Source organism: Macaca mulatta, chromosome 8 (genome assembly GCF_049350105.2).
Source record: "Macaca mulatta isolate MMU2019108-1 chromosome 8, T2T-MMU8v2.0, whole genome shotgun sequence".
Taxonomy (NCBI): Eukaryota; Metazoa; Chordata; class Mammalia; order Primates; family Cercopithecidae; genus Macaca; species Macaca mulatta.
The window spans coordinates 155,527,221-155,547,864 of record NC_133413.1 but is presented as its reverse complement, the minus strand read 5'-3'; positions in this window follow the sequence as shown (position 1 = coordinate 155,547,864).

Below are 20,644 nucleotides of genomic sequence, written 5' to 3'. Positions count from 1 at the left end.
TCCAGCCTGGTCAACAGAGCAAGACTCTGTCTCAAAAAAATAAATAAATAAAAATAAATAAGTAAATAAAAATAAAAAATGTGGTACATCTACACAAAGGAGTACTATTCAGCCCTAAAAGCGAATGAGAACAAGTCATCTGCAAGACCATGGATGGAACTGGAAATCATTGTGTTAAGTGAAATAGCCATGCATAGAAAGACAAACATCACATGTTCTCACTTATTTGTGGGATCTCAAAATCAACCCACTTGAACTCATGAACACAAAGAGAATGATGATTACCAGAGGCTGGCAAGATAGTGGGGAGGTAGGGTGAGGTGGGCATTGCTCATGTGTACAAAAAATAATTCAAATGAATGAGAGTCATTCTTTGATAGCACAATAGGGTGACTCATGAGCACAGAGAAAAGGATGATTATCAGAGACTGGGAGGATAGTGGGGAGCTAGGGGAGGTGGGCATTGTTCATGGGTACAAAAAATAATTAGAATGAATGAGAATCGCCATTTGATAGCACAGTAGGGTGACAACGGTCAATAATAATGTAATTGTACATTTTTAAATAACTAGAGAATGTAATTAGATTGTTCACAACTCAAAAAATAAATGCTTGAGGGGATGGATGTCCCATTCTTTGTGATGCGATTATTTAACTTTGTATGTCTATATCAAAACATCTTGTTTATGTTATAAATATATACACCTATATACCCACAAAATTAAAAATTAAAAAATTATGAGACATAACTCAATTTGAATTTTTGGTAAGTAATGTTACTATTTGTATAAATATCTTTCAATACTTGCCTAAACACATTACACACAAATATGCAAATATTGCTTAGTTATACTAAAAAGTTATTCATTGCTTACCCCAATTTTAAACTTTACTATGTTTCTTATATTTTCTTTCAGTGAATCTGACGCATCCATTATAGAAGTATCATAGGATTTACAAAGAGATTGTACAGACATGGGGAAAAAAGAATAAAAGAAAAATCCTTAGAGGTCATATGGGTCGGTAAGAGTATAAAAGAAAACTGAGTCCCATATGATACATTAAAAACATAAATCAGGATGTACATCTGAGCTCTCACCAGGAGCCGTGGCAACCAGATTGCCCCTGGGCTGAGGGTGAAGTCCCTGAGCACTCTCAGAGACAGACAATGCAAATCAAGTTCGTTCTCATTGTGCTTGCTTGGCCTTCAAAATTGTGTGAGTCCCTAAGCATATATATAATCATGAGTAGTTGTGGGAAAAATAACACCATTAAATGTGCCACAACAAAAGACTGATCACAAATACTGCAGATGTTTAGATCAGATGTCTGAAGCAAAGAAAGAGAGTGTAATAAAAAATAATTTAAAGAAAATTGAGCTTGATAAATCTATTTTTTTATCTTTATAATAATGCCAAATTTGTTGAGATTTTCTTAAAATGGCATGATTTGTCTACAGCTCTTTGTACTCTGTCTGGCTTAAATTAAATGTATATACAATTTATATAATAAAATACTGGGCTGTTTTATTATAGTGATAATTTCTTAGTCACCACTTTGATCATATTCTATAAATGGCACTGTAAGACCTATGACTGGTTATCAACAACATAAAGTGATCATGAGAGTTTTGTGGCAGATGAAGGAAGGTTGGTTAGTGCAGTGGCAATAGTTGGCAACCTGAGAAACCAAGCTTACTATTTTAGAAAAGTATTATTCTTTCTAACTAGACATTTCCATGAAAAGAACCTGTGAAATGCAGAAACGCCAAAAGAATAATTACAAGATAATAACCAAATAACTAAAATACATCTAAATTTCTCTGACAATTTAACTTAATGCAGGGTGCAGCCAGAATCACAAAGGTTACTAATATAGACATTTATGATCTCAAGACATTTAATTCTTAGCTCGTTGAGGAAAAAAGTAGTAGAATTGTTATTGCAGAGACAAAAGACAGAAAACAGTGGAAGGGCTTGACCACAAGTCATGTTACAATGTTGGAAACCTCTAAAAATCCTGCCTGGTGATAGGTTTTTCTTATCTCCTTATTGAAGAATATATGAGCAGGCAGGGCATGGTGGCTCAAATCTGTAATCCCAACACTTTGGGAGGCCAGTGTTGGGGGATCACTTGAGGTCAGGAGCTCAAGACTAGCCTGGGCAACATAACAAAACCCTGTCCCGACAGTTTCTTTTTAAACTAGCCGACTGTGATGGCATATGCCTGTAGTCCCAGCCACCAGTGAGGCAGAGGTGGGAGAATTGCTTGAGCTTAGGTATTTGAATCTGGAGTGAGCTATGATTGTGCCACTCCACTCCAGCAAGAATGACAGAGCTAGGTCCTGTGTACAAATATATACATATTGTGTGTGTTGTCAATGACCAGTCATAGGTCTTACAACACTGTTTATACAATATGGTAAAAATGATGCTGACAAAGAAATTATCACAATAATAATAATAAAAGACCAGTGTATTTTATTATGTAAGTTGTTCATAAATTTAATATAAAAGAGGTACAGTATGAAGATCTGTAGACAAATCACGTCATTTTAAAAAATCTCAACATAATAGAACTTTTTTTTTTGAGATGGAGTCTCACTCTGTCACCCAGGCTGGAGTGCAGTGGCTAGATCTTGGCTCACTGTAACCTCTGCCACCCTGGTTCAAGCAATTCCCCTGCCTCAGCCTCCCGAGTAACTGGGATTATAGGTTCCTGCCACCATGTGCGGCTAATTTTTGTATTTTTAATGGAGACAGGGTTTCACCATCTTGGCCAGGCTGGTCTTAAACTCCTGACCTTGTGATCCACTGACCTCGGCCTCCCAAAGTGCTGGGATTCCAGGTGTGAGCCACTGCACCCAGCCAACATTTCTTTTTTAAACTGTGCAAGCTCTTTGACCGTCATGTCTCCGTGCATCACTGTAATAAGATAACCAGAGCAACTGTTTCCACTGTGGAGGTGGAGGAGATAAAGATACATCCTTTGTACTTTGGGTGCTCTTATCAGGATCAGGGCAGGTCCCTGCACTCTGATTTTATCTCTCTTAAATGCGCAAAATACAGAGATTTTTAACGTGAATAATTTTAAAAGGAATTAAAAATTCTATAATTTTCAGGGACATGCAGGTTTTCTATTGATCATGCTTTTTCTTGATATTTTTAGGCCCTGGCCAGCTGCAAATGAATAATCTCTATCATCATTATTGTGTTCCTTTGTGTTTTAACCTTTCCTGATTCCATCCTCTCTACCTTTTATTTTGAAGAAGAATAGACACCAGAAAATCCTATCCCTACCAAATGCAAAAAATATATATATATATATATATAAATATTAACATTTACAAGTCATGTTTGTGAACATATATTTTAATTAGAAAATTACAATTTTAAACTTTCAGAGGAAATGGTAGTAATATAAAACAGAGGACTTTTTTTTTTTTAAGACGGAGTCTCGTTCTGTCGCCCAGGCTGGAGTGCAGTGGCACGATAAACAGAGGACATTTTTATAATAAGGAACTCTTGTATTTTTAATATTTTGCAAATTATTATTCTCTCATCACCAAATAATGTTACCTAAAGTAATATACAACCAATTTAATAAGTTTAGTTTTAAAACACACAAAATTACAAAACAATTAATACAATATTTGAAATCATGATGCATATTGCCCACCTCCCTTCAGGTAAAGTTCTATTAACTCTACAAAATTTTTATAAATGGCAGACATTACATTTCCAGACAGTTTTGTGGTAACCAAAAAAGAATTGATTTATTAGCAATTTTTATATCACACTGAAACAAAATATTATTTGTGATAAATATCGTTATTGTTATGTATTTAAAACATCTCATGTATTAAGAAATCATACTTTAGATGGGGTCAAGCTGGCCGATTACAAGCAACTGTGGCCCGTGTCTCTCACCGAGAGCAGTGACAAGTGCGAGTGAATTCTGCACCTTCAGTTGAGGTATCCAGGTTCTTGCACTGGGACTGACTAGGCAGACAGCTCGACCCACAGGGAGTGAGGAAAAGCAAGTGGGGCGATGGCCCACCCAGGTGGGCACGAGCTAGGGGAGCCTCCAGTCGCAGCCAAGGGAGGCGGTGAGTGAGTGTGCGACTCTGCTCGGGAAACCACGCTTCTCCCACGGATCTTGGCAACCTGCAGATCAGGAGGTCCCGTCGTAAGCCCAGCCCCCATGGCCTGGGTCTGAAGCACAGAGCTGTGTGGAGTCTGGGCGGAAAGCTCGCTGGCTCTCTGGGGCGTGCTGGAAACCCAGGAGTTTTGTGTACTCTGCCCCAAGAATTCCAGCAAAGCGGGAGATACATCCATGAATTCCCCTAGGAAGGGGGCTGAATCCAGGGAGCCAAGTGACGTCATTCTGAGGCCCCACTCCCACAGTCCCTCACAACTGACATCATTCTGAGGCCCCACTCCCACAGCCCTCACAAGTGACGTCATTCTGAGGCCCCACTCCCACAGCACCTCACAAGCCATGTCATTCTGAGGTCCCACTCCCACAGCCCCTCACAAGTGACGTCATTCTGAGGCTCTACTCCCACAGCCCCTCACAAGTGACGTCATTCCGAGGCCCCACTCCCACAGCACCTCATAAGTGATGTCATTCTGAGGCTCCACTCAGCCCCTCACAAGTGACGTCATTCTGAGGCTCCACTCACACAGCCCCTCACAAGTGACGTCATTCTGAGGCCCCACTCCCACAGCACCTCACAAGTGACATCATTCTGAGGCTCCAGTCCCACAGCCCCTCACAAGTGACGTCATTCTGAGGCTCCACTCCCACAGCCCCTCACAAAACCCATTGGCTTGGAATTCCAGCTGGTGGGGGGCAGCAGGCTGGAGATAGCCAGAGATGGACAGAGTTCCCAGGGGGAGGGGCAGTCGCTATATCTGCGGTTTGAGTTGGCCGCTCTAGCCTGCTGGCACCAGGGACCAGGAGGAGTTCCCCATAACACAGCACAGCTGCTGTGCCGGATTGTGGCCAGGCCGCTTCTTTAAGTGAGACCGAAATCCATCCCTCCTCACTGGACAGGGCCTCCCCATTAGAATTTTAGCAACTCCAGCCAGAGTTCTGTGGACAGAACTCTCATTTCTCCCTGGGATGAAATTAAGTCCCCAGGGAGAGGGGTAGATGCTGTCTCCCAAGTTCAGCTGACCTAGCCTTGCCAGCCTGCTGGCTCTGGAGATTCCCGGGGATCAGCCCAGCACACCTGCTCTGCCAAGGGGCAGCCAGACTGCTTCTTTAAGCAGTCCCTGATCCTGCTCCTCTTGACTGGGTGAGACCTCCCAACGGGGGTCTCCAGACACCTCCTACAGGTGCGTTCCAGCTGGCATCAAGTCGGTGCCCCCTTGGACGGTGCTCCCAGAGGAAGGATCAGGCTGCCATTTTTGCTGTTTCACAGCATTCACTGGTGATACCTCCAGGTGCAGGAGAGACTGAGGTGACTAGGGTCCAGAGTGGACCCCCAAAAAACCACAGCAGCCCTAGGGAAGTGTAAAAACAAACAGAAAGCAACAACAATAACAACAAAAAAGACTCCACAAAAACCCCATTCAAAGATCAGCAACATCAAAGATAAAAGATAGATAAGCCCACAAAGATGAGAAAGCATCAATACAAAAATGCTGAAAACTCAAAAAGGCAGAATGCCTCTTCTCCTCTAAATGACAACACCACCTCCCCAGCAAGGGCACAGAACTGACCCGAGGCTGAGATGGCTTAATTGACAAAAATAGGCTTTAAGAGGTGGGTAATAACAAACTTCACTGAGCTAAAGGAGCATGTTCTAACTTAATGCAAGAAGCCAAAAATCATAAAAGAATATGGTAGCTGATACCCAGAACATTCAGTTTAGAGAGCAACATAACTGACCTGATGGAGCTGAAAAAAACAACACGAGAACTTCACAATGCAACCACAAGTATCATTAGCAGAATAGGCCACGTGGAGGAAAGAATCTCAGAGCTTGAAAACTGTCTGTCTGATATAAGATAGGAAGAAAAGAATAGAGAGGAAAGAACTAAAAAGAATGAACAAAAGCTTCAAGAAATATGGGATTATGTAAAAAAAAAAAACTGAACATAAGACTGATAAGGATACACTGATCCACCACGATCAAGATGGCTTCATCCTGGCTGGGCGTGGTGGCTCACTCCTGTAATCCCAGCACTTTGGGAAGCCGAGACGGGTGGATCACGAGGTCAGGAGATCAAGACCATCCTGGCTAACACGGTGAAACCCCGTCTCTACTAAAAATACAAAAAAAAAATTAGCCGGGCATGGTGGCAGGCACCTGTAGTCCCAGCCACTCGGGAGGCTGAGGCAGGAGAATGGCATGAACCCTGGAGGCGGAGCTTACAGTGAGCCGAAATCACACCACTGCACCCCAGCCTGGGCAACTAAGCGATACTCTGTCTCAAAAAAAAAAAAAAAGATGGCTTCATCCCCGGGATACAAGGTTGGTTCAACATAGGCAAATCTATAAATGTAATTAATCACATAAACAGAACTAAACACAAAAGTTGTGTGATTATCTCAACAGATGGAGAAAAGGCGTTCAATAAAATGCAACATCCCTTCATGTTAAAAAAAAAAAAAAAAACTTTCAATAAAGTAGCTTTGAAGGATGATACCTCAAAATAATAAGAGCCATACATGACAAACCCCCAGCCAATATCATACTGAATGGGCAAAAGCTGGAAGTATTCTCCTTGAAAACAGGCACAAGACAAGGATGGCCTCTCTCGCCACTCCTATTCAACATAGTATTGAAATTTCTGGCCAGGGCCATTGGGCAGAAAAAAGAAACAAAGGTATTTAAATAGGAAGAGAGGAAGTCAAATTATCTTTGCTTGTAGATTACATGATCCTGTGTCTAGAAAACCCCATCATCTTAGCCCAAAAGCTTCTTAAGCTGATAAACCACTTCAGCAAAGTCTCAGGATACAAAATCAATGTGCAAAAGTCGTTAGCATTCCTATACACCAACAAAAGGCAAGCAGAGAGCCAAATCATGAATGAACTTCATTCACAATTGCTCAAAGAGAATCAAATACCTAGGAATACAGCTAACAAGAGAAATGAAGGACCTCTTCAAGGAGGACTACAAACCACTGCCCAGAGAAATCAGAGAGGACACAAACAAATGGAGAAACAGTTATGCTCATGGATAGGAAGAATGAATTCATGAAAATGGCTATACTGCCCAAAGTAATTTGTAAAAGAATTTAGTGCTATTCCCATTAAACTACCATTGACATTCTTCAGAGAATTAGAAGAAATTATTTAAAAATTCTTATGGAACTAAAAAAGAGCCCAAATAGCCAAAACAACTCTAAGCAAAAAGAACAAAGCTGCAGGCATCACACTACCCAACTTCAAACTATACTATAAGGCTACAGTAACCAAAACAGCATGGTACTGGTACAAAAACAGACACATAGACCAATGGAACGGAATACAGAACTCAGAAATAAGATCATACACACACAACCATCTGATGACAAACCTGACAAACACAAAACAAACACAAGCAATGGGGAAAGGATCCCTTATTTAATAAATCATGTTGGGAAAACTGGCTAGCCATATGCAGAAAACTGAAACTGTACATCTTCCTTACACCTTATACAAAAATTAACTCGAGATCGATTAAAGACTTAAACATAAGACCTAAAACCATAAAAACCCTAGAAGAAAACCTAGTCAATACCATCTAGGACATAGGCATGGGCAAAGACTTCATGACTGAAACACCAAAAGCAATGGTAACAAAAGCCAAAATTGACAAATGGGATCTAGTTAAACTAAAGAGCTTCTGCACAGCAAAATAAACTCATCAGAGTGAAAGGCAACCTACAGAATGGGAGAAAATTTTTGCAATCTATCCATGTGATAAAGGGTTAATATCCAGAATCTACAAGAACTTAAATTCACAAGAAAAAAACAACCCCATCAAAAAAGGGGCAAAGGAAATGAACAGACACTTCTCAGAAAAAGACATTTATGCAGCCAACAAATACATGAAAAAAAAAAAAACCTCATCATCACTGGTCATTAGAGAAATGCATATCAAAACCACAATGAGATACCATGTCACACCAGTTAGAATGGTGATTATTAAAAAGTCAGGAAACAACAGATGCTGGAGAAGATGTAGAAAATAGGAATGCTTTTACACTGTTTTTTGTTTTGTTTTGTTTTGTTTTTTGAGACGGAGTCTCACTTTGTCGCCCAGGCTGGAGTGCAGTGGCACCATCTCGGCTCACTGCAAGCTCCGCCTCCTGGGTTCACGCCATTCTCCTGCCTCAGCCTCCGAGTAGCTGGGACTACAGGCGCACACCACCACGCCCGGCTAATTTTTTGTATTTTTAGTAGAGACGGGGTTTCACCGTGTTAGCCAGGATGGTCTCGATCTCCCGACCTCGTGATCCGCCCGCCTCGGCCTCCCAAAGTGCTGGGATTACAGGCGTGAGCCACTGCGCCCGGCGCTTTTACACTGTTAGTGGGAGTTTAAATTAGTTCAAATATTGTGGAAGACAGTGTGGCAATTCCTAAAGGATCTAGAACCAGAAATACCATTTGACTCAACAATCCCATTACTTGGTATATACTCAAAGAAGTATAAATCATTCTACTGTAAAGACACATGCACACATATGTTTATTTCAGCATTGTTCACAATAGCAAAGACTTGGAACCAACCCAAATGCCCATCAATAATAGAATGGATTTAGAAAATGTGGCAAATATACACCATGGAATACTATGCAGCCATAAAAATTGATGAGTTTATGTCCTTTACAGGGACATAGATGAAGCTGGAAACCATCATTCTCAGCAAACTAACACAAGAAAAGAAAACCAGGCCAGGCACAGTGGCTCATGCCTGTAATCCCAGAACTTTGAGAGGCTGAAGCGGGCAGATCGCCTGAGGTCAGGAGTTTGAGACCAGCCTGACCAACATGGAGAAACCCTGTCTCTACTAAAAATACAGAAAATTAGCCAGGTGTGGTGGCATATGCCTGTAAGCCCAGCTACTTGGGAGGCTGAGGCAGGAGGATAGCTTGAACCTGGGAGGCAGAGGTTGCAATGAGCTGAGATTGTGCTATTGCACTGCAGCATGGACAATAAGAGTGAAACTCCATCAAAAAAAAAAGGAAATGAAAAGAAAACCAAAAACCACATGTTCTCACTTATAAGTGGGAGTTGAACAATGAGACCACATGGGTATATACATGTTCTCCTCCCACAAGGAGGGTAACATCACACACCGGGGCCTGTCTGGGGCTGGGGGGCTGGGGGAGGAATAACATTAGGAGAAACACCTAATGTAGATGACGGGTTGATGGGTGCAGCAAACCACCATGGCATGTCTATATCTAGGTAACAAACCTGCACACCCTGCCCCTGTATCCCAGAACTTAAAGTATAATAAAAATTTAAATAAATGCATAAAGTCTAGTATAACTAATATATTATAATGAAATGTCAACTATAATCCCAGCTCAAAGAGAATACCATAAAATTATGAAGTGCTTTCCACAAATTTCTAAATTTATGTCCTAAGATTACATTTGTATTTCTTCTTGAATAATTTGCTTATTTTAGCTATGATTTAGTGATAGTAAGATGGTAGTTATGAGGAGAAAATTCTCCTAACACTCCACTGAGAAAATTCTGCCTCATTTCACCACACACCTGAGTCTTAAGCAGTCACTTCTAATGCAGCTGAATAACAGATCCTCATCCAGCTGAGTCTATGAATTGAATCCATGTATGTGAGATAAGGCCCCCAAGGAGTGGTAATAAGCTGGAAATGCCATCAGCTCATCTTCCTTCAGGTCTATATTGTCATTGTCCCCTGTAGAAGCAGGACAGCAAGCTGGGAATGCCATCAGCTCATCTTCCTTCAGGCCTATATTTGTCATTGTCACTTGTAGACATAGGACAGCCCTGGCATTGGGATTGTTAGAAACAGACAGTTATCAAAGGGAAAACTGAACTTACCTAATTTTTGGAAAACAGCAGATTGGAAACAGATGGGCTCCAACCTTTTCCATGTGTGAGGTCATTGTCCCAGGTAGCCTTGCTCAGGACCACAGTTCTTGTCAGCAAAACAGAAATTAAATGATATTTCTACCTTCCAAGAGAAGAGAACATAATGTCAGATTTTCTCATGGATTCCCACAAGTTCAAGAAAGTTTCATGGCCTTCATTTATTTCTTCTTCAGTGGTCTCAGGGTTACCTAGAAATATAAGCTACTTTGTTGGAATTTGGAAGATACTTCATGCTCCAAAATTACTTAAAAGATGTGCTTTTTCTCCCTGGGAAAAGAGCCCCAAGTCAAGGCATCTGGCGTGGGAAGCAGAATGCAGGCTGCTTTTCACCTCTCACATAGTAGGCCTGGTATATTTATCAAGGGCAGAAAAATAACACCTCCAATGCAGGCAGCACTGATGACTGAGATGCACACTGTCCTTCTTTATATACCTTATTTTGACATAAATTTCCAGGAACCTGTGTTTGCCATCCCATCCCTTTTTCTCCTCTACTGTCTCTAGTCATGGGATATTTTATTTCACAAACTAGAACACCTACTTCTTGGCAACAGATACATTTTTTGCTTTGTAACACCCACCAACCAAACCTGAATTCTAACTTAAACATTAACCTTAATCCTGATTAAAACTGCCACGTTTATGATACTTTTAATAATAAAAAAAAAAAACTTGATGTTATAATGGTAGCTTTTCTTCCCACAAACCTATATATCTTAGCACACAGCACCAGCTCAGCCTGTTTGGGTTTGGTGTGGTGTGTTCCCATGCATTGTCTTTGATTCTATAGCAGACAAGTCTTCCAGTTGGCCTCCTTTAGGACACCCTCACCCTCAGACTTCTACTCTCTGCAAATACAATTCTGCCTGAACTCTCTGACTGGATCCCTTCCATCATTAGCTACCATAAGTACAACCTCAATACTCAGTCTTTGTTGTTTCTCAGCTCTTTATTTGTTCATTTAATTGCCTTATTTGAAGTTTCTCTGTTTATGCTTTTTAAACTTTCCTTGGCCAGTGCTCACAGAAAGAAAAAAAAAAACTGTCGACTAAGAATCCTACACCTAGCAAAGCTATGTATCAAAAATTGAGGATTGCTTGAGTTCAGGAGTTCAAGACAGACCTGGGCTACATAATGAGACCTCATCTCTGCTAAAAATAAAAAATATATATTAGCCAGGTGTGGTGGTGTGTACCTACAGTCTCTCAGCTACTTGGGAGGCTGAGGTGAGAGAATTGCTTGAGCTCAGGAGATCTAGGCTACAATGAATTATGATTGCACTCCTGAACTCCAGCCTGAGTGAGAGTGAGGTCCTGTCTGAAACAAAACACCACCAGCACCACCAGCACCACCACCACCACCAATACAGAACCTTAGGGAATATAACAAAAATGTAGTTTTAGTCAATTGTTCCTATTTTAAATTTCTAATTTTTCTTTACATTCTAATGTAAAAAGAAATGACAGCACTGGTGAGACCTAGGCTGGAGGGGCCTGCCCTAGGCTCACATGTTACCTCTGGGCAATCCCTACAAAATCTCCAGAGACATCTAGGGTGAGGAATAAGCCAATGTCAGCATCTCAGAAAAGGGTTGCACTTTAGACCTTCCTGAAGCAAGAGCCTGAGAGAGTTGGGATATAGCAGGAGCACATCGTGCCCTCTTAAGCATTTCCCACCAAGTGACCTAGATACAGGGCTGTCTCTAGGACGTGGGTGCTTGGGTACCAGAGTTCTAAGTTCTGTTGGGGTCTGTCACCAAGGAAGTAAGATCACTTTTTCAAAGTTTCATCCTCTCGGCCCCTTGCTTTCTTCCATAAAACCCATCCAAAGGCCCTGCTGGGCTACTGACTGCTCATTATCCCTGCATGTCAACTCTACCTGTCTCTCTCTCAATTTCTCTCATCTCTTTTACTTACTCTGTCCAGTATTTTCTCCCTCATTTTCTGCCTATGTCTTTCTTTTTCTCTGTCAGTATGTATTTCTCTCCCTGTCTTTCTACTGCCTTCCTCAACTTCAGAAAGCAAGCTTCAGTGTTATGAGCTGCTCTATGCAGTGGCCTACACAACAGAGAATGAGGGAGTACCCAGGCCCCGGGAGACACTCAGGCTCTCATCTACACTGAATCCAACCAGTACCCACATGAGTGTGCTTGGAAGCCAATCCTCCCACAGCCCAGCTTCAGCTGAGAACACAGTCTCGGCCTCATGGAGTCCCAGGGGCAGGCAGCCAGTGAAGCTGTGTCCAGATTCAGGTCCACATAAACCATAGGATAATAGGGATTTGCTGTTAAAGGTGCCGAGTTTGGGGACAATGTTGTCAGAGAGAAGCAGATCACCATCTTCTTCCAGGCCCCAGAGTCCTCCTTCCCTCTCCTTTTCCCCAGGCTCCCTCTAGATCCACCAGTCTCTTTCTCACATCCTCTGCCAAAGTCACTTCTGCCTGTATGTCTCCACCAGGAGTGGCATCTCCCCAACACACTGTTCCCAGACTTGTGCAGGGCTGGCCCTCTGTTGTCATCCTGGTCATGGCATAAATGTCACCTCAGTGAGGCATTTGGGTCCCTTGAATGCTATGGCCCCCCACCCTCCCTCCTAACAACCTACTTTATTTTAATTATAGCATTTACTCTTCTTTTACATGCACTTGCTTTAGTGTTTTTGTCCATATATCCTCAGACTGTGGGCTCCTTCAGTGGGGGAAAGAGCCACTCCATCACTTCTGAGCACCACATGCTGGGCCCACCAGGGCCCTTGGCACAGATTTTGTTCTGTGGCAGCATTGCTGAGTGAATAGATGAGAAAATGTCTAACATCTTTGTCTGCTCTCTGATCACCTCATAATGACATATTTATTTCTTTTAAGAAACACAATAATTATACTTGATAGTAAAACATAAATGGCAAAATAATTATAACTTCTGAAGTTTCCTGTTGAGTATTAGTGATAGCTTTTATAATTATCCCTATTAAGATTTTAACTTCTATAACTTTTACATTTGATTTTTAATGAAAACCTGTTTTATTTAACTCTGAGTTGTGACAATAAATTTTAGAGTCTATCTCCAAATTATTCTATAGTTTAGTAGTTTTACTCTTTTTATGAATGATTTTGACCCTGATCTTTATTTTGGAAAGAGGAATTCTACAAGTTCTCTAAGAGGTCAGGCCAATCACATTTGTCATCCAGGATTTAGCATCTGATGTTCTAAATAACAGGTGTACAAGTTGATATATCAAGTAACTCTGGGCCATATGTACCCTAAATAATTCTAAATTATTTGATGAATATTTGATTTTCTTTAGTTTTTAAAAATTGTTCATTATAACTTGTTAGTTCATGTACAACTCTGAACTCATGCACTAGATTTAAATTCTGCAGTTGCTTACATATCTGGCTCATGGTAAAGGTGGATCTTTAGATGAAATAAACAATTTGGGAATTTATGACAGTTGAGAAAATAATTTCAGAACAAGAAGCAAGAAGGAGAAGTCAATGGTATGGCAAAAGAAGAGAGGTCAGAATTATAAGGGGCAGGAGGGAGAGCTGCACACCAGGAGGCAACCGAAGGAAAAAGAGGTGAAGGATTTACTAAAACATGTCTAGTTTTTGTTGCTTCTGATTGTAATTTTTTTCATATTTAGCCACAGAATATTTAGAATTCTATGTAGAGTCTTCTTCCTACCAACTAAAAATACTGCCCATTGGACCTGAGGAATCTTTGTTTTTCTAAAGTGCCTCTCAAAGGAACAATGTTTCTCTAGTCAACATTAATGAATGTGGCCATTAAAGGTTCAAATAATCCTTGATTAAGTAAAGCTATTCAGAGAAATAAGTGTAAGAATTGTAATTAAAGTATATATGTACCAATAGTTTTATCCTAAAATGAAGAGTATTTAGAGTACAGTTTGTGTGTAATCCTGTGCGCCTAATATCTCAGCCCTAATGCAATGGTTGGCCATATCTTAAAGCAGAAAAAAGCCTATGACCCTAGTGGGTATAATACCAGAGAAAACATGCTCTATGGATTAAAGATGTTTTCTAAAGATGAAAAAAGTGAAAGGAGAATGTAACCAGTTTCACAGTAACTGACAGCAATGCTTATCCAAACTGATGCTGATTGAGGGACAACCACTAACTGTCCTCTCTGTGAGGTTGCCTCAAACAATAGGCACAAAGGTCCTATGCCAATGGTCTACCCTCAGATTGTTCTTATAAAAAAACTTCAGGCATTATAACACATAACAGTAACACAAGGATAGCACAATGGGATGAAGATGGCCTCATTCTACCAAGAATGTCAACCAAATGGGGTCTACAAAATCTAGGTACCAAACTCAGAATAAATAGCTGCAGAACTCAATAGAAAGAGAACAGAGTTCAGCTCTTGTGCTGACTTACCACATCATCATGCACTTGACAAGTCAGGAAAAGCAAGGCAAAGGTGACCTTCATGGGTGGTGCACATAGTCAAGGCTGCCACCTATGGCAGGGGATAGTGCAGAATATATTTCAGTGGAATCTTCATGTCACCATGAAAATTAGCAGACCACCTGAAGTAAGTGCCCTATTCAAGTGTACCATTTTAAAATCTTTTATACCATATTTTTACTGTACCTTTTCTGTTTATACACAAATGCTGACCATTGTGTTACAATTGCCTACAGCATTCAGCATGGTAACACGCTGACAGGTTTGTGGTTTAGGAGCAATAGGCTGTACCATATAGTCTAGGTCTGCGATAGGCTATACCATCTAGGTTTGGATAAGTACATTCTATGAAGTTCACACAACAATCATATTACACAATTATGCATTTCTCAAGATAAATCTCCACCATCAAAAATGCATGATTGTATAAAAAATAAAATGGATATTGAAAGAGTGAAATTGCTGTCTATTGTTTCATAACATGTAACCCCAAAACTTTGTGGCATAAAATCACAATATTTATTACCTAATTGAGTTTCTGTCAATGAGAAATTCAAGAACAATTTATCATGGTGGTTGTGCCTCAGGACATCTCGTGTGTTTACAGTCAGATTTCAACTGGGGCTGTCATCCAAGGCTTGACCAAAACTAGAAGATCCACTTCCAAGTTTGCTAACATTCATGGCCTGCAAGTTGGTGGGGTTTGTAATTGAAGCCTCAGGTTCTCTCCACGTAGATATTTTTGTAGGACTGCTTGATTGTTCTCACCAAATAGCTGCTGGTTTCTTCCAGAGTGAGTGGCTTAGGAAAAAACAAAGCATAAGCGGCAAAATCTTTTATGACCTAGACTCAGAAGTCACACATGGTCACTTCCATCACATTCCATTCACCAGAAAGGACTTTTCAGCTTGATATACCTTCAAGAAGAGAATTAGGGTCTATGAAAGGACTTCAAAAAGTTTGTGAAAAAATGAAAGTAAAACACAAAAGTAAAATGTATAAACTTTATTTCTCAACATAAGCTTCATCAAGTTCAAGACACTTTTATAAGCAATAATACCAGCCTTTAGTCTATCCCTACAAAAAGTAAGGTCCTCAGAATTTAGCCATGTCAAGACAGCCTTTTTTACATTATTAACTGAAGAAAAATGGATCTCCTTTAAAGTTTTTTTAAAATCAAAAAAGAAAAAGAAGTTAGCGGGAGCCAAATCAGGGATAAAAGGTGGATGCCTAATAATTTTCCATGGAAACTCTGGCAAAATTGTCTTTTTTTAACGAGGGGAATGAGGAGGAACATTGTTGTGGTGGAAAAGAATTCTCTGGTGAAATTTTCTGGAAATTTTTCTTCTAAAGCTTTGGCTAACTGTCCCCAAATACTCTCATAATAGCATGTGTTATTGGGTTTTTTGTTTTTGGCCCTCTAGAAAGCCAACAAGCAAAATGCCTTGAGCATTCTAAGACACTGTTACTATGAGCCTTGTTCCAGATCAGTCACCTTTTGCTGAGACTGGACCACTTTCACCTCTTGGTGGCCATTGCTTTAATTGTGTTTTGGCTTGAAAATTTCACTGGAACAGCTGTGTTTGACTTCCTCACACAATTATCTGAAGAAATACTCAGGATCTTGATTACACTTACATACAATTTCATTTGAAAGCTCTGCCTTTGTCTGCTGCTGATCTAGAAATAAGAGTTTTTGAATCTACTGAGTGGAAAAATTTTTCAAAATTGTGTAAATTTAACCAATTGAGATGGCTATGGTGTTGACTGTTGTTTATACTGCTGTCATTCCTAAAGCAGGGCATGAACAAGATTAATTTCTTTTCTGGTGAATTAATGTGAATTGTCTGCCACTGCAGGCTTTATCTTCAACTCTTATCATCGCTTCTTAAAATGAGTTATTCATTTGCAAACTTGTGAATGTTGGGGGGCACCGTCCTCATAAATTGTTATAAAGAATCAGTGATTTTACTATTCTTTCACCCAAAATTGCCATACATTTGATATTTATTCTTGCTTTAATTTTAGCAGGATTCAAGTTGCTCTAATAGGATCTCTTTTCAAATTGCTGTCTTAGTTTCCTTATTATAATTCCTCAAAATAGATCCTGTTCAGACATGTTATAACAAGTTAGTACAAGTTTATTTAGGTGCAAAATATTTTTGTAATCTATGCATAGTTTTTCCCATATGCATTTTCCATGACTTTTTGAAGATACTTCATACTTTTTAAAGAGTTTCAAATAATTTTTGAACTTATTTTTAAACTATTACAAGAAAATTATCTATAGAACCGAACTTCAGATTTATCAAGTTTGTGATAGGTATAAGAACCAATGGAAATACCAGATGGGCAGCTTAGCTATTGAAATAGAATTGGAGTTAAATGATTATAGAGGTATTCAGTAAAAACCTGCAGGCATTGAAAAGCATTAAAAAATTTAGAAATAAAATAACAGGATTATATGTGCCATTTAAAAGGAGAGATATCAGAAAAAAATAAGAACATGGAGAAGGACCAATAATAGCAAATGTTATGTAAAATGTAAGGATAGTGAAGCCACTGCTGTTCTCCACAGGAGCATTGACATTTCATCATCAATAATATCCCTGAAACTCCTGCCTCCATTTCCAAAATGCTCTTTGTGAAGCAGGGGTTTTTTTTTGCAGTGACAGCAATCAAAACAAGATTATGAAGTAGACCGGACATAAGCACCACATTTTGGGTGACACTGTCTCCCATCATCCCCTGATGGAACTGTCTAGTTTCAGGAAAACAAGCTCAGGGCTCTGACTGATTCTACATTATGGGGAGTTATGAATTATTTCATTATATATTATAATGCAATATAATAAAGTCTGAAATAAACGTAAAGTACTTTAATTATCCTGAAACCATCCCCCTGCCCAGTCCATGGATAAGTTGTCTTCCATGAAACTAGTCCTTGGTGTCAAAAAGACTGGGGACTGCTGCAATATAGAAAGAAAAATATAAAGAGAGAAAAACACAAAGTCTATAACATGTTGAATAACATATGCACTGATGCTGTACAGAATACACTAATTACATTCAATCATTTAAGTATCAACCAATACCTACAAACTACATACGAATGCCTGGAATTTTTTTAGGAGAACGGTGAATGAAAGAGCAAGAGAGAAAGATATCAAATTAAAAATATACATGTATGATTATCAAAGTGAGACCCCATCTCTATAAAAAAATTTACGATGCACGTCAAGTCGTAATGAGTACTAAGAACAACAATGAAGAACGAGAGAAGAAACAGACAGATAAGTTAATTCATGTAGAATGATCAAGGAAGTTTTTCTGCAATTACAGTGGTTACCATCGCAGGTTTTAGAATCGGGCAGATGCCAGTTTTAATCCTGGTTCTGCATCTTATAGCTGGGTGTCCCATGGACAATTTATTCCATTTTTAAATCTTAGTTTTCTAATTTCTAATTTCTAAATGTTTATATTAGGAATAAAAGCACATAAAAAAACAAATTATAAAGAATCAAGCACAGAAAAATGATGAGACTGTATAATGAAATGGCTGTAAAAATGGAGATACTAAAACTGCCAAACTTATTAGACAATTCTGAAGATTAGAAGATAAATATACATGAAGAATTTAGCATGTCATGTGGCATATAGTTAGCCCATGGTAACTACAATTATTATCTGCATCTTACTAAAGGAAAATATATATCATACTTGGGCATTAAAAAAGCTGTGAGACATAGTTTTTCAAATTATGCAAACACATAATTAAAGATTCAATTTTATATTAAATAGTTCTACCTTTAACATTTTTAAAAGAGATTCCTTGAAAGCATGTGTCAAAAATCTCACATAATGCTTTCTGCTTCTTAACCAAAGTTTAGAGGAACTTAACAATCAAACTCCTAAAATGTAGTTATATTAAATAAACTATTTAAAGCAAGAATAAGCACAGCAGCTTTAGCTTCTTAAAAATTTCTTAAGCATTTCAACTAAAAAAATCATTTGTCTTTCAAATACACAGGAATCTGTTTAGAAAAATTTTAACTAGAAAAAGTTGGAATTCTAAAGTAAAAAGTGCATAAGGCCAAAAAATTTTTCACAGCTTTCAATTTGATGTCAACTGGGGGAAAAAAACACATTCTCTGAAGTTTGCTTTTATACCATTAAACACTTACTTTTTACTACCAGCAATACAGAGCGACTCATTCAGGTTGAATTTTGAAGGTAAACCTTAGCTTAATTTTAAGTTTTGGCTAATTTTTAAGCATTTCTCAATCACCTACCATGATTTCATCTCAAAAACCAAAATCTCAATTTCATTTAGACATTTGGAATATTAAAACAGAAGGTTAAATGCTTCAAAATAATTTTCATGTAGAGGTTTACATATGCAGATCAGGAATCTCCATGTATTACAAAGTTTATGAGAACATAACAAATGTTGATACACACATTTAATTCTGAAATAAATCTTACAACAAATAAAATTGTAACAAATCAAGAAAATTCTGTAGGTTACACATTTTATGTCTAAAAATACAGGTATTGAACACTCAAGGATGGATAAAAGAAGAAATCACAAGAGAAAACAGAAAATATTTAGAGACAAATTAAAAATATGAAATACCAAAAGTTAAGAGATATGTCAAAAACAGTACCATAAGAGAAAAATTTGTAGCTACAAATGATTATAAAAAAATAAGACATCAAATCAATAACTTAACTTTATACCTAATGAACTAAAAACAGAGGGGAAAAGAGGGAGCAAAGAAAAGCTAGCAGAATAAAAAATGATAAAGATAGCAGTGGAAAGAAGTGAAACAGAGAATAGAAAAACAATATTAAAAATCAACAAAACCAAGTTTGTTCTATGAAAAAGTTCAACAAAACTGAAAACTTTAACTAGATTGACTAAGAAAAAAAGAGAATATTCAAATTACAAAACTCAAAATAAAATGGGTTCATTACTACCAAATTTTTGGAGTAAATAAAGGATGTAAGAGAGTACCACAAGGAATTGTAGACTAAAAAATCGAATAACCTAAATAAAATGAACAAATTCCTAGAAACAAAAAACCTACTAAGACTGAATCAGAAAAGTTGAATAAACCTATTCAACAAGGAGATTCAGCAAGAAGACGGCATCAGTAATCAAAAACTCAGCAACAAAGAAAAGCCTGGACCAGATGGCTTCACTGTTGAATTCTACCCAATGTTTAAAGCAAAATTAACGCCAGTTTTTCTCAAACTTTTTCCAAACATTGAAGAGGAGGTAACATTTTTCTAACTTATTCTATGAGGCTAGTATTACCCTGACACCAAGCCAGACAAAGGCACCATAAGAAAACTACAAACAAACATCCCTTACAAATGCTGATGCAAAAATCCTCAACAAAATACCAGCAATTCAAATTTAGTGGTACATTAAAAGGATTATACAGTATGAATGAGTATAATTGACTCCTGAAATAAAAGTATGTTCCAACACATGAAAATCAGTGTAATATCACTGTAACATAAAGAAGAAAAAACCCTCATGTGATCATCTTAATCAAAGAAGAAAAAGCATTTGTCAAAATTTAACCCACATGCATGATAAAATATACTTAATAAACTATAAAAAGGAATAAAACACCTTAACATAATGTTATATTTTAAAACACACACACACACATAGCTAACATTATAATGAAAGACTGAAAGTTTTTACCCTAAGAGCAAAAACAAGGGTGCCTGCTTTTACTACTTTTACTTAATATAGTACTGAAGGTTCTAGTTAGCTAAAACAATAAGGCAAGTAAAATAATAAAAGATATTCCGATATTTAAAAAAGTAAAATTTTCTATTCGCAGATGACATAATCTTATATATTAAAAATCTTTTAGTTTCTGTGAGATAAACTATCAGATGCAATAAATAACATTCAGCAAAACTGCAGGATACAAAATCAACACACAAAAATCAGTTGTATTTCTACAATAACAAACTATCTGAAGAAGAAATCAAGACAACAGTATCATTTATGATAGCGTCAAAAAAATAAAATACTTAGAAACAAACTTAACCAAGGAAATGAAAAACCTGCATAGCAAAAACTATAAACATTGCAGAAAAGTATTAA